Here is a 14,829-nt window from a genome sequence, read left to right as displayed (position 1 = left end):
ATTGACCTAAGGTGATAATACCCTAAAATATTTTTTGAACATTTCATTGTAGTAGCTTAGCCTCAGGGTATAAAACTTCAATCAGTAATCATTGTATTACTTTTGGAGATTACTACTTGGTCTTCACCTTTGATAACCCTTTTATTTGGTAGATGTATACTGATCATTTGCTATAATATTTTATTTCAGTTGGCTTATTCTATTTTTGACCTGGGCACATTTCTTAGTAGATTGCTGTTTCTTAAATATTATATGTAGCTACACGCTAATGTTGTTAGTAAAATATTATTTTAAAGGATAAAGTAAGTTACATGTCTTTATAAGTTATAAAGCCATATCATTATAAGGTAGATACATTTTCAAAATGAAAATAATAGTACAAGTACTGAATATTTAAAATTAAATATTTAAATATTTAATTAAAATTTAAATTAAATTTAATATTAAGAATACAATTAAAATATTTAAAATTAAATTTCTATTAATTTTAGTTACCTATAAATCAGTTTCTGTTTTTAATGGTGAGGATAAATTTCTTTTAGACTTAAGTAGATAAAACAGTTGGATGCTGTTGACAAAATAGAAGACATTACATGTGGTTAAACTGTTAGAATGTTAATTATCACCTGTTTCCATTATTTTAGGAATATTTGGTGACCTTCATTTTTCAAAAGGTATACTGTTTTTTATTTGCAATTGGAACTATTCTCTTATTATTTTGAAAAGCAGTATGCATTTTTATAATCTTCCATTGGTAGTGTTGAAGCTTTATAGGGGAATAGCTGACCAATATGAGTTGTGAGTTGCATTTCTGTAGAAGTTGAGAGTAATATGGTGGAAAATTTTGTTGTGAATTTCTAAAATCTTCTGCACAACTTTTGGTGGCAAGGCTTTGGTAATCCTAAAAATGAAAATGTTGTGCTGCTCTTCATGCATTTTGAAAGTTGGGGAAAAGGATCTTGCTAGAATGCCAGCCATTTATGAAGATAACTTACACACATACAAACACACACACACACACACACACACACACACACACACCACAGCACACACATTCATTTAAGCTTAAAACTAAGACCAGAGAAAGCATGGCATCAGTGGAAATACGTGATGGGGATGAGGAGATTATTAACACAGCAGAGTGCTTTTCTGCCAGAGTTCAAGTAGTTGCTTATGTTTATCATCAAAATATCTCCATGAAGTAGAAGAAACCAAGGTACAGAGAAATTTACTGACTTGAAAGGGTCAAGGTAAGTTAGCAGCAGAGTCAATGTTAAAACTGCAAACCACACTCTGCTAGGCGGTTGGCCTTCTCTCTTTGGTAAATTATGAAGGTCTTGGGACTTAGAATTGGATAATCTAGATTTAGTTGCTATTTATTACCTATATAACTTTTGGCAAGTCAAACTTCCCTTGGGTCAGCTTTGATTCCTTTTGTTGAAGTATATTTTTGTGCTTTGTTTAACTCTTTGTGAGACAGTGTTTTCATGTTATATTCAGATTATTTCAAAAAAACAAAATCTGGAGTTTTTGAGCCATAATGGTAGCTCAAGCATAGACAGTGCTCTTTATTTTCTGTATGAGTAACTTGTCTCCAAGGATAAATAAGATATCACAAACTTTTTTTTATTGTGTACAATGCTTAGTATAATTTTATTTCCTTTTTAAAAACCACAAATTGGTAATTAACAAGGTATGCCGAAATCTTAACAAGGTAACTCCAACTTCCCTGTTTTTAACAAATATGCAAATATCTCAACTACTGATTGAGAATCAGATTATATTATTTTCATGAAAAAAATTAATTACAGGCCGGATGCAGTGACTCTTGCCTGTAATCCCAGCACTTTGGGAGGCCAGGGCGGGTGGATCACTTGAGGTCAGGAGTTCGAGACCAGTCTGGCCAACATGGTGAAAACCTGTCTCTACAAAAAATACAAAAATTAGGCGTGGTGGCACAAGCCTCTAGTCCAGCTCCTCGGGAGGTTGAGGAATGAGAATCGCTTGAACCTGGGTGGCAGAGATTGCAGTGAGCTGCGATTGCACCGCTACCCCTCCAGCCTGGGCAACAAGGTGAGACTAGGTCTCAAAAAATAATAATAATAATATCAGATTATCAATTTATGAAGATCCTTGTTTCCATAGTAACACTCACACTTGTGCATTTAATATATTTTGTGCCATTAATATAACCTTTATATACTAATCTAGGAGAGCAGTTTGACTTCCTAATGATAACTAAGCACTAGATATGATTCTAACCCCAAAATACAGCTCAATTAAAATCCTTTTTTAAAAGTCGTGCTTTACTTTTTAGTTATAAGTATTTTAATTGCATATCTGTTTTAATTCCTAAAAATTCCTCCTATGGGAAGTCTCTGACTAATTTTATGTATTTGTCTTCTCAAATTTGGACAGCTGTGACTATGACAGAGTAATTTATTGTATATTTACATTGTACTATTTATATCAAATCATTCTTATCCAGCTTGTGGCTAGTTCTGATGCCACAGTTTTGAAGATTCTCTGAGTTTGTAAATAAAAACTCAGCTTTGTGAAATATTGGAATTCACCATAACTAAAAGTACTTTGAAACAATTTTAAGGTATCTATGTACAAACAATTTTTAATTGCTGAAAATCAGTTTTAAGCTGTATTGCGACAAGGGTCCTTTTTCAATGGATACTTAGCGTAGTAAACCTTGAACTCTCTCTGATACTGGACCCCATAGAAAAAAGGATTATTTTGCTTTAATGCCAATTCAGAGATTTTATTTGGCTTCTCAACTCTACATTTCTTTCACAACAAATATTTTATCAGAAAAATAGAAATGGACCGTCTACTGAACTTCCATCAAGTGGGGAGTAGCCGAAGTCGTAGAGAATCAACAACATTGGTGATTCATTTTCTATATGAGAATAATTGAAAACTGATTATATCTGATAAAGCACATGCATCAGAATTGCATACACTTAACAGATAGAAAATCCAAAGCCATTCATTCCCATCCTTCCCTACTTCCTCTAAATTGGGCATTTACATTTTTTTCATTTTTATTTTTCACACTGTGTTTGTAAGTCATTTGCCAGTATCACATACATTATAAAAGTAAATACATGGCATTTCTTGCCATTTTTCCATCCATACCCACACTTTGGATCCTGTGACTATTATTACAATTTATCCTCCCTCTGTTGCACAATTGTTGGCATGTCTACTTTGGGGCTTTGTCCAAATTATTACCTTCATGTCCAGTTTTCTGGTTTACTGTTTTGACTGCTTACTATCCCTCTTTGCATTTCTAAATATTATGGATTTTATTGATGTTTTTCTCTTATATTTTCATCAAGGAACTACACAAAAAGCCATGTTTGTGCTCCATCACCCCATTGATTTCTCTTTTCTCTTGCTTCCTTTTTTTTCTTTGCATAATTCTCTTACTCTTAAGTTATGCAGAATCAAATTAATTTTGTGTCCTGAGGCCAAGTCCATTGATCAACTAGATTACATATTTAACAAAGCTATGTCAATTCCCCTCTTTTGTGCTGTTATGACTCTTATGCTCTGCTGGGGGACATAGCTGACTGTCTACAATCTAGTGCTCTGTTATTGATACTAGTTAGATACATAACATTTTTGTAAGAAGGCTGCCATTCTTTATATAAAGAGCCTGAGAATGGCAGAGTTTTACTATAGGCTATAGTTCTACTATAGACTGAGTAACGTCCACTATACTACTTGAGTCATCCATGTGGGAAAATGAATGCATTTTAAGAGTTTAATAATTCTTTTTTTTATTTTTTTAATTTTATTATTATTATACTTTAAGTTTTAGGGTACATGTGCACAATGTGCAGGTTTGTTACATATGTATATATGTGCCATGTTGGTGTGCTGCACCCATTAACTCCTCATTTAGCATTACGTATATCTCCTAATGCTATCCCTCCCCGCTCCCCCCACCCCACAACAGGCCCCAGAGTGTGATGTTCCCCTTCCTGTGTCCGTGTGTTCTCATTGTTCAATTCCCACCTATGAGTGAGAACATGCAGTGTTTGGTTTTTTGTCCTTGCGATAGTTCACTGAGAATGATGGTTTTCAGTTTCATCCATGTCCCTACAAAGGACATGAACTCATCCTTTTTTATGGCTGCATAATATTCCATGGTGTATAAATCACAAGCATTCTTATACACCAATAACAGACAAACAGAGAGCCAAATCATGAGTGAACTCCCATTCACGATTGCTTCAAAGAGAATAAAATACCTAGGAATCCAACTTACAAGGGATGTGAAGGACCTCTTCAAGGAGAACTACAAACCACTGCTCAATGAAATAAAAGAGGATACAAACAAATGGAAGAACATTCCATGCTCATGGTTTGGAAGAATCAATATCGTGAAATGGCCATACTGCCCAAGGTAATTTATAGATTCAATGCCATCCCCATCAAGCTACCCATGACTTTCTCCACAGAATTGGAAAAAACTACTTTAAAGTTCATATGGAACCAAAAAAGAGCCCGCATCGCCAAGTCAATCCTAAGCCAAAAGAACAAAGCTGGAGGCATCACGCTACCTGACTTCAAACTATACTACAAGGCTACAATAATTCTTAAAGACCGTAATCACTGGTGTCTTTCTGCCAGGTATATTCAGCAGTATATCTTCAGTTACTGCTACCTTCTGATCTCTGTTTAGGGGTGCAATAGCCCTGCTGTTATTTTGATTGGTATTGCAGAGAATCTGTAGATCAGTTTGGAAAGAAATGACATCTTAACAGTATTGAGTCTTCTAACTTATGAACATAGTATCTCTACTATTTTTAGGGCTTTTTAAATTTATTTTGTCAATATTTTGTAGTTCTTGGCCTGTAGATCCTGCAGATATTTTGTTAGATTTGTATTTAATTATTTCTTTAGTGCTATTGAAGTAGCACCTAATTTTTAAAAAAATCCAATTGTTTATTGTTAGTATATGTACTTAGGATCATATTCAACTCATATCCTGCAACTTTACTAAATTCATATATTAGTCTTGGGAGTTTTTTGTGTGAATTCCATGGTATTTTCTATATAGACAATTGTCTGCAAATAGAGATAGTTTACTTTTTCCTGAAACATGTGAGACTTATTTATATTCTTGCCTTCTTGTACTGCCTAGGACCTCTAGTATTAAGTTGAATGGGAGTGTGTTGGGAGGAACAATCCCTATAAGCCCTGAATATCCCTGAACATTCTTGCTGGATATGCTGAGACTGCAAAGCCCTAACAGAACTACTCTTTACCCCATCCATTTCTCAGGAAGGGGTTGTAGCTAGCAACCTTGAGGAATGAAGTAATGACACCCTAGACAAATAGAATACCAGCAGACTTGCTTTTCTTTGTTATAAAAATGGCAACTTTCCCAAGCTCAGTGCTCTTCAGCTGTGAAAAAACCCATAGTATACAGAGCATCCACAGTCCCTTTGCCAGGGACTTGGAGGGCAAGGTGAATTTTCACTGATATCATGCTCATACTGCTTGCTGCATCATGGGTAATACAGTTCTTTGGTTTGGTCCCAGTCATCTTACATCTTATGTTAGCATCCATGAAACAGTAACAGGCTGGCTTCACAGCTTATAAATAGGGTAGAATCCCAGACCCTAAACAGTTTTTGACATTTTTGGCTACAAGCATATGATGTTGACAGAGATATGGTTTCCTGTAAGAGAAATGACAGGCTCGTGTGGGCTGGTTTAGAGGATAGGAGACCAGTAGCAAATGCTCTTCTTTAAGTGGTGGGGTAGTAGTACAGAGTAAGAGTCTCCTAACGACCTGCCTGTTAATGAATTTTTTGAGGCTAAGCAGTGAGGGGTGGAAATAAATGAAGCTGCTCAAATAGTGCCTTGGTTATTGCTCACTCTGTAGGCTGGAGAAGGAAAAACTATTATTATATCAACAAAACAGCAAGCCTCAGGGCCCTAAGGCAAAAGGCAGTATGGCTGTAGCTGCTGAATGAAGGGCTTCTGAGAGCTGACATAAAAGATGTCAGCAATGAGGATGTGGAGCTTTGGGTAGACTAAGTATATTATAAGTTCATTTGTGGAGTCTGAGTGGGCAGCCACTTGAACGTAAATGCAGTCTTGCTGACTGGTACATAGCTGCTCTTTCACTTTGTGGACTCTCATTTTTCTCTCCCCCCTCTATTCTAACCTTAGCTGCTTAAGATAAAAGCCAAATATGGTAGGGAACCTCAGGGAGGGAGAGGAATTCAGACTTTTTTAGCTCTGTTGAATAGAGATGCTCAATTCACCATCCTACGTGGTCCTGTGGGGAAAAAGCACAGTAGTTGTCAAGGTAGGCTGAAGGCACTGAGGACTGCAGGGTGGAGTTCTAGCAGCATGCACAGGGGCAAATTAGAGACCCCTAGGCCCAAGCACTTCCAGGAGCACAGCGTCACCCTGGAGTGAGAAACCAAAGCAGAAGAAAAGCCTTCCCACCACCACAGTCCTCTGCCGGATAGATTCCCCCGCTACCTTGTCTTCCCTATGCTCCTGGTTAGGAAATAATGTAGTCTCCTGGCAGCTGTGGCTGTAGTCCCTTTTGTGCATATGTTAAATTCCTTGGTCTGTGTTCCCACAGGGGGTAAAACACTCAAATTTTAAAAAGCTAAAATGTAGATGGAGCCTCTGGGCCTATTCAGTGTACTATTGTTTTGGGTTCCTCTGCTAAATGTATAATTGGTATTGATAATTTTATGTTCTTACACTATGAATACTTATAGATTCAGAGGAGATTCTCCTATTCATGGGCTGCTGCATGTAGAGAAGTGTTCCCCTGTCCCCTTTCCCCTCCCTGGGTGATTCAGCAAAAATAATGTATCATCCCAGGAGGGAAGAAAAGAAAATCACAACTTTGGTTAAAGGCTCCGTGACTGCTGGAGAACTCAACCATTTCCCAGTACAGCAGTGCCACCTGCCTGACCCAGCTACCAAGTGCATCTCTTTTGAAAAGGCAGATGCAGCTGGCCTGGCCTTAGTATCATTTTGGCTTTCCGTGAAGTAGAACCTACCCGTTTTGGGGAAAAGCTTATTTCTCACTTTGCCACCTGAAGCAAAGCAATTGACTCATTTCGGCCCTGGATTTAAGGAATTTCTTGTAAATGCCTGGGCCTGTTTCACTTACTGTTCAGCCCAATTAAAAGCTGATGGAGTTGTTCAGGGTCAGTGCCAGCTACAGAAAAGTGAGAGTGGGTTCTATAACTCCATTCTTAAGCTTTGACCAATATGCCCCTTGATTAACCTTGTTATATTTTTACTGGCTCCTGGCCTGTTGCCAATAGCCTAACCTTCAGGTCTGCTGTTAGAAGACTAACAGATTAAAAACAACTTTTCTTTGGGACTGCAAACTGTGAAAACAAGTTATAGTTGCCAGTCAGACAGTCTGGCTTACTCAAACCTGTACCTCCCAGATTGCCATCATTTCTACCTGGATTCGTTATTGTATCAGATATGGTAATAAATCCACCACAATAATCTGGGCAATCATTGTGTCCTGGTTTTTGGGAATAGGTACTTCAATCAGTGTCCTACCCCTGCTTCCACCTGTAGGATGAATTCCTTTTCCTCCTTCATGGCTAAAGATTTTTTTTTTTTAGGCATTTTTCTTCTCCTAGTTCTAATGTGTTTTCAACAGTGCTCAAAGCATAATGGGGTTGTTGCCTTTCCCTCTGGGGTTTAAGGCTCCCCTCTGACCCCTTACCCCCCATATTAAAGATGGTAGAAAGGATCCAACCTGGACTTCATGCTTTCGCTCAGTGACTTCATGCTTCCCCCAAGCCTGCACCATGACAAATGCTTTCTCAGGCCTTTCACCATACACTCAGTCTTTTTGTGTATGCTTGTAAACATCTGGTGAGAACTTTGCAAAAGTCCGTGAATGGGTATGAATTCCCTTTGTGTCTGTAGATTCCCTCACTTCTGTATTTTCTTGCGAACACACACACAGCCTTTAGCAATTCATTAACAGTTTTGACTGAATTATTCTTACTGGTGTCTAGTATTGTCTTCCCTAGGTACTCAAGTGCTCATGTCCCATGTGTCCTGCCTTTCATTAGAATTTGGATTGGTTGGTTTTCCAGTAACCTCAGCACTCTGATGAGTTTAAGAAGTTTCTGTTTGTAGATTATTTGTTTTTCCCTTGTTCTTTTTTGTAGTTACAGTGTGAGCTATGTTCTGTCTAGCTTCGTGCATCTCATATGGAAGCTGGGATTTTAATTGATACCACAATGAACCTGTCTATCTGTTAGGGAACATTCACACCTTTGTATTCAGTCCTCTGATCTTTAAACATGGTATATTTCTCCACTTATTTAGGTTGTCTTTAATTTCTCTCAGTAATATTTTGTAATTTTCAGTGTAGAGGTCTCACACATTTTGTCAAGTTGGGTAGTGCTGGACTCATAACATTTTTGATACTATTATAAACAATATTTTAAAATTTTGATTTTGTTTATATAAAGAAATACTGTTGAATTTTGAATATTGAACTTAAACCATATGATTTTGCCAAACTCATTTATTTATTCCTTTCTTGATTCCTTACAGTTTCTTTCTTACAGAATTATATTTGAATAAACAAAGATTTATGTCATCCTTTTCAATCTTAAATCTGTTTTGGTCTTGCCTTATTGTTGTAGCCAAGACCACAAGTAATATTGAGTAGAAATGGTGAAAGCAGACATAATTGCTTTTTTTCATGTCTTCAGGGGAAAAGTATTCAATCTTTCATTATTAGGTTTGATGCTAGGTATAGGGTTTTTATGGATATCATTTTTCAGGTTGATAAAGTTTCCTTCTTAGTTTGTTGAGAATTTTTATCAGGAATGCATATTACATTATTTAAGATTTTTTCCATTTAATGAGAGTTCATATGGTTTTTCTCATTTAATCTAGTAACATGATAGATTACATGGATTTATTTTTTTTAATGTTAAGCCAACCTTGCATTTTTGACATAAACCTATTTTGGTAGTACTACCTTTTTAGATATTGCATGATTGTATCGACAATTGTTTTTTCAAAATCTTTTGCCTATGTAGTCATAAGGCCTATTGGTCTGTCATTTTCTTTTATTGTAATATTTTGATCTGGTTTTGGAATCGGGGCAATGCTGGACTCCAATGAGTTGAAAGATGTTCTTTTTCTCTAATTTTGAAAATGTTTTTGTAAAATCAGAGTTAGTCCTTTCTTAAATGTTTAATAAAATTCACTAGAGAAGACATTTGAGCCAAGAGGTTTTATGTTGTTCAAAGTTTTAAATTATAAATTCAAATTATTTAATAGATTCATATTTTCTATTCTGTGTTTTGATGATATGTATCTTTTGAATAATCAGTTTACATTTAAAAGTTGCTAAATTTATTAACATCAACTTGTTTTTAATATTTCCTTATTGTATTTTAATTATCTATAGGATCTGTACAGATATCTTCCCTTTCGTTACTGATATTTGACAATTTGTATCATCTTTTTTTTCTTTTTGAGTTTGCCTACAAGTTTACCAATTTTCTCAATCTTCAGAAATAATTAGTTTTTGATTTCTTTGTTCTTAATGAACAATGTTTTATGTTCTTTTTCTGTTTTATTGATTTCTACTCTTTAATATTTCCTTTCTTCTCTACTTTGGTAAAAGTTTCTTTCATCAATTTTAATTTTTTTTAATATGTGGTTCAGTATTGTTTTACCAGCATTCCACAACTTTGGATGTTTTATTTTATGTCGCTTAGTTCAGTATGCGTTCTAATTTTCCTGAAGTATCTCTTTGCTGTTACATGGGTTATTTCAAAGTATGTTGTGTTTTTTTTTCTTTTTGAGGCAGAGTTTTGCTCTCTCACCCAGGGTGATACGATTACTGCTCACTGTAGCCTTGACCTCCTGGGCTCAAGAGATTCTCCCACCTCACCCTTCCAAGGAGGTGGCACTACAGACATGTGCCACCAGGCCCAGGTAATTTTTGTATTTTTTGTAGAGACAGGGTCTCACTGTGTTGCCTGGGCTGGTCTTGAACTCCTGGACTCAAGCAATCCTCCCACCTCAGCCTCCAAAAGTGTAGGGATTACAGGCATGAGCCACCGTGCTTGGCCAAGTGTATTTTCTAATTTTTAAATACTTGGTGATTTTTCAAAGTTTTTTGTTATTGGTTTCTAATTTAATTTCATTATGGTCAGAGAACATGATTTGTATGATTTCTGTTCTGTTAAATTTGTTTAAGTTAGTTTAATGGCTCAGTGTATAATCTATCTTGGTGATTGTGCTGTGTACTCTTGAAAATAATGTGCTTTCTCTCATTGTTAGGAGTGGTGTTCTATAAATGTCAAACAGGTCAAGTTAATGATAGTACTGTAAAATCTTCTCTAGCCTTAGCGATATTGTTTTTACCGTTCTATTAACTTTTTTTTTCCCCCTGAGCCAGAGTCTTGCTGCATCACCCAGGCAGGAGTACAGTGGTGCTGTCACAGCTCACTGCAGCCTCAACCTCCTGGGCTCAGGCAATCCTCCTGCCTCAGCCTCCCAGGTAGCTGGGACCATAGGTGTGTACCACCATACCTGGCTTTTTTTTTTTTTTCCAGTAGATATGGGGTCTCCTTGTGTTGCCCAGGCTGGTCTTAAACTGCTGGGCTCAAGGATCCTCCTGCCCTGGCCTCTAAAAGTGCTGGAATTATAGTCATGAGCCACCACACCTGGCCCTGTTCTATTAACATTTAAAATGAGGATAATTTTTTTTTTTTTTTTTTTTTTTAACTGAAAAAAGGAGTTGTGAAATCCTCACCTATAATTGCGGATTTGTCAGTTTTAGTTTTTTGACTTCATCTGGTTTTTGTTGCATGTGTTTTTATCAGGCGCATGCACATTTAGGATTGCTATGAAATACGTGTCTTTGTGCTCGATGATAACCCTTTTCTCCTATCAGTATAGCTATTCCAGGTTCATTCTATATAGTTTGCATCATATATATAGGTTATTTTTTAACCTTCACTTTTAACCTAACTTGTACATTTTTGAGGTGTATTTTCTGTTGATAGTAATGGTTTGTTTTTGCTTTTTAAATCCAATTTGATTTTTGTCTTTTAATTAGAGTGCAGAGTATTTGCATTTAATCTAATTTTCATACGGTTAGGGTTACATCTTCTGCCTCTCATTTGTTCTGTTTGTTCCATGTATTCCTTGTTCATTTTTTCTCTTTCCTACCCTTTTTTGGAGTGAGTAATTTTTATAATTCCATTTTACCTTCTCTGCTGACTTATTAGTTGTATATATATAATAATATAAATGTGTGTGTATATATATGTACATATATATATATATATAATATATATATTATATAATATTATATATTATATATATATATGTACATATATATTATGTACATGAAGTACCTGAATTCTCACTCTGTTGCCTAGGCTGGAATGCAGTGGAACGATCTTGGCTCACTGCAACTTTGACTTCCCGGGCTCAAGTGATCTTCCTGCCTCAGCCTCCTGAGTAGCTGGAATTACAAGCACTTACCACCACACCTGGCTAATTTTTGTGTATTTTTGTAGAGATGGAATCTTGCTATGTTGCCTAAGGCTGGGGTCTTCAACTCCTGGCCTCATGCGATCCTTCTGTGTTGGCCTCCCAATGTGTTGGGATTACAGATGTGAGCCACTGCACCTGGCTTAGCTATGTTTTTTAGTTTTCTTGTTTTAATGGTTGTTTTAGGTTTTTCGATATACATGCTTATCACAGTCTAGTTTCAAGCAATAGCACATCATGTATAATGTTAGAACCTTACTATTAATACAATATAATTTCTATTGGCCCCTTCCATCTTTTCTGCTGTTTTTTACTTCATAATACAGTGTCACTATTTTTGTTTTAAATAGCCAGTTATCTTTCAGTTTTTTAAAAAGTTTATGTTTATCCACATATTTACAATGGCATTGTTCATTTCTTTTTGTACATCAGAGATACCTTCTGGTATATTTTCCATCAGCCTAAAGAACTTGCTGTGACAGCTTTTGTAGTGCAGGGTTGTTTGCAACAAATTCTGTTTTTCTTGTCAACGTGTGTTCTTTTTGTCTTCATTTTTGACTTTCACTCAATAATAGCTCTATACACTTTATTCTTCCATCATTAAAAAAATATTTTGTTGTTTTATGGCATGCTTGGTTTCTGATGCGAAGTCTGTGATCATTCTTATCTTTGTTCCTCAGTTCTGTGATGTATCTTCTTTCCTCTGGCTTCTTTTAAGAGTTCCTCTTTATTTCATTGTTTTTATAATTTTCATTGTGATGTACCTTGGTGTAATTTTTTGTGTGTACTCTCCTTCCTTGCTTGGGGTTCACTGATATTCGTGGATCAGTGTTTTTGTTGTGGTTGTTGCTGCTATTGTTATTTGTTGTTTTTGTTTTTTCATCAAATTTGAAAAAATTATTTCATTATTTCTTCAAATACTTTTTTTCCTTAGAACATTATTCTCTTTCTTAGACTTCAAAAACTCCTATTTTAGGCCAGGCACAGTGGCTCAGGCCTGTAATCCCAGCACTTTGGGAGGCTGAGGCGGGGGGGGAATCATGATGTCAGGAGATCGAGACCATCCTGGCTAACACGGTGAAACCCCATCTCTACTAAAAATACAAAAAATTAGCTGGGCGTGGTGGCGGGCACCTGTAGTCCCAGCTACTTGGGAGGCTGAGCCAGGAGAATGGCGTGAACCTGGGAGGCGGCGCTTGCAGTCAGCTGAGATTGCGCCACTTGCACTCCAGCCTGGGCGACAGAGTGAGACTCTGTCTCAAAAAAACAAAGAAACAAACAAAAACTTATATTTTAGACTTGGTATTTTTCCACATGTCATTGATGCTTTTTTTTTTTTTTCCTCATAGTTTTAATTTGGGTAGTTTTGGTTGCTCTGGTTCCTGTTTCATCACTCTTTTTAATCTTTTATAGTGTCTGATTTGTTGTTAAGTCCCTCTGAGGAACTTTTCAGTTCAAATATCATGTTTTTCAGCTCTGGAAAGTTTTATTTGATTAATTTCTATGGTTGTAATTTCTCTCTATTGTGTTCATGTGTTTCTTTAAATCTGTGAATGTACTTTTAATAGATATTTTAATATCTTTGTCTTGTAATTTTGTCATCTTTTTTGCATCCTAGTATTTCTAATAATTTGTTATTGGGTGCTGGTCGTGTTATTTGAATACTATGAATGGATTTTGTTATCCATTAGTGAATGTTGTACTTTGTTCTATAAGGCAATTAAGTTACTTGTGGATCAGCTTGATCCTTTCACGATTGTTTTTTTTTTTTTTTTTTGAGACGGAGTCTCGCTCTGTCACCCAGGCTGGAGTGCAGTGGCACAATCTCGGCTCACTGCAAGCTCCGCCTCCTGGGTTCACGCCATTCTCCTGCCTCAGCCTCTCCGAGTAGCTGGGACTACAGGCGCCTGCCACCACGCCCGGCTAATTTTTTTGTATTTTTAGTAGAGACGGGGTTTCACCGTGGTCTCGATCTCCTGACCTCGTGATCCGCCCGCCTCGGCCTCCCAAAGTGCTGGGATTACAAGCGTGAGCCACCGCGCCCGGCCTCACGATTGTTTTTAAGCTATATTAGGGCAGCTTTAGAGGAACATTTATTCTAAGGCTAGTTTAGCCCTACTGTTAAGGCATACTCCTTCATAGAGCCATATTGAATGCTCCTGTTATTTAATGGTATCTCCCTTTTTAGCATTCCAAGCTAGAATATTTTGCAGTATCCTGTGAGTTTGAGAGTTGATCAGTTTTGCACATTTTCTGGTAGTGGTTCTTTGCCTGGCCTTTTTGAGTCTCACTGTGTAAATTTATAACTTAGTATTTCTTTGAAGATTCAAGAGTCCCTATATAGAATTTTCTGGTACTGTTTCTCTGCTTAGCTTACCTTTTTTCTGTTATTCTGACCTGAGAATTCCAGCTTTCTCAGCCTTCCTTAACTCAAATTTGTCCCTTCAACTAATTGAGTTCATTGTGTTTACTGAGGTTTTCCCCTTACATTATAGGGGAAAGTATATTTAGCCGAAAGCTATTTTTTTAGGGATCACAGTCCTGCATTGCCTGCTGTCTAATATCTGAAAAGAGTAGTTTCGTAAATTCTGTCCCATTTTCTAGTTGCTAGGCTAAATCCTATACCAATTATTCTGTTAGGTTGGAAGTAGAAGTTTTAAATCTGTTTTTAAAACTTAATTGTCATGGCACTTCTTTTAGCAATTATGAACTACCTTTAGGCATTTGTTTTACTGGTATCTTAAAGTTTTGTCTTAAAGTTATTGAAAATCTTTGGTGGTTGTTTTACTTTTTACTCCTTGTTTCTTATGTTAGAGCCAGTAGGTTAGTAATATTCTGAATCATGCAAGTCTGATTCTTGATGTTTAAAATATCTGCTCTGGCCCAGGCACAGTGGCTCATGCCTGTAATCTCAGCACTTTGGGAGGCCGAGGCGGGCCGATCACTTGAGGTCAGGAGTTCGAGACCAGCCTGGCCAACATGGGGAAACCCTTTCTCTACTAAAAATAAAAAAAAATTAGCCAGGTGTGGTGGTGTGTGTCTGTAGTACCAGCTGCTTGGGAGGCTGAGGCACAAGAATTGCTTGAATGCAGGAGGCAGAGGTTGCAGTGAGCAGAGATAGCACCAGTGCACTCCAGCCTAGGTGATGGAGTGAGACTGTCTCAAAAACAAAACAAACAACAGATCTGCTCTGGACAGTTTTCTTTCATAAATGCTTCCATAATTTTTTTGTTGTTGGAGGAAAAGATTATGTGCTGGAGAAAAAAATCA

The 14,829-nt window shown here is 36.7% G+C and overlaps 1 protein-coding gene across 8 annotated transcripts in view; it reads left to right on the top strand.

Annotated features, from left to right (window-relative positions):
• The window catches only part of COG5 (component of oligomeric golgi complex 5), a 373,684-nt gene that overhangs the window by 87,971 nt on the left and 270,884 nt on the right, over window positions 1-14,829 (top strand). The gene's annotated exons all lie outside the window — the stretch shown is intronic.

The sequence above is a fragment of the Symphalangus syndactylus genome, chromosome 6 (genome assembly GCF_028878055.3).
Source record: "Symphalangus syndactylus isolate Jambi chromosome 6, NHGRI_mSymSyn1-v2.1_pri, whole genome shotgun sequence".
NCBI lineage: Eukaryota > Metazoa > Chordata > Mammalia > Primates > Hylobatidae > Symphalangus > Symphalangus syndactylus.
This window is presented reverse-complemented; position numbering and strand designations above follow the sequence as displayed.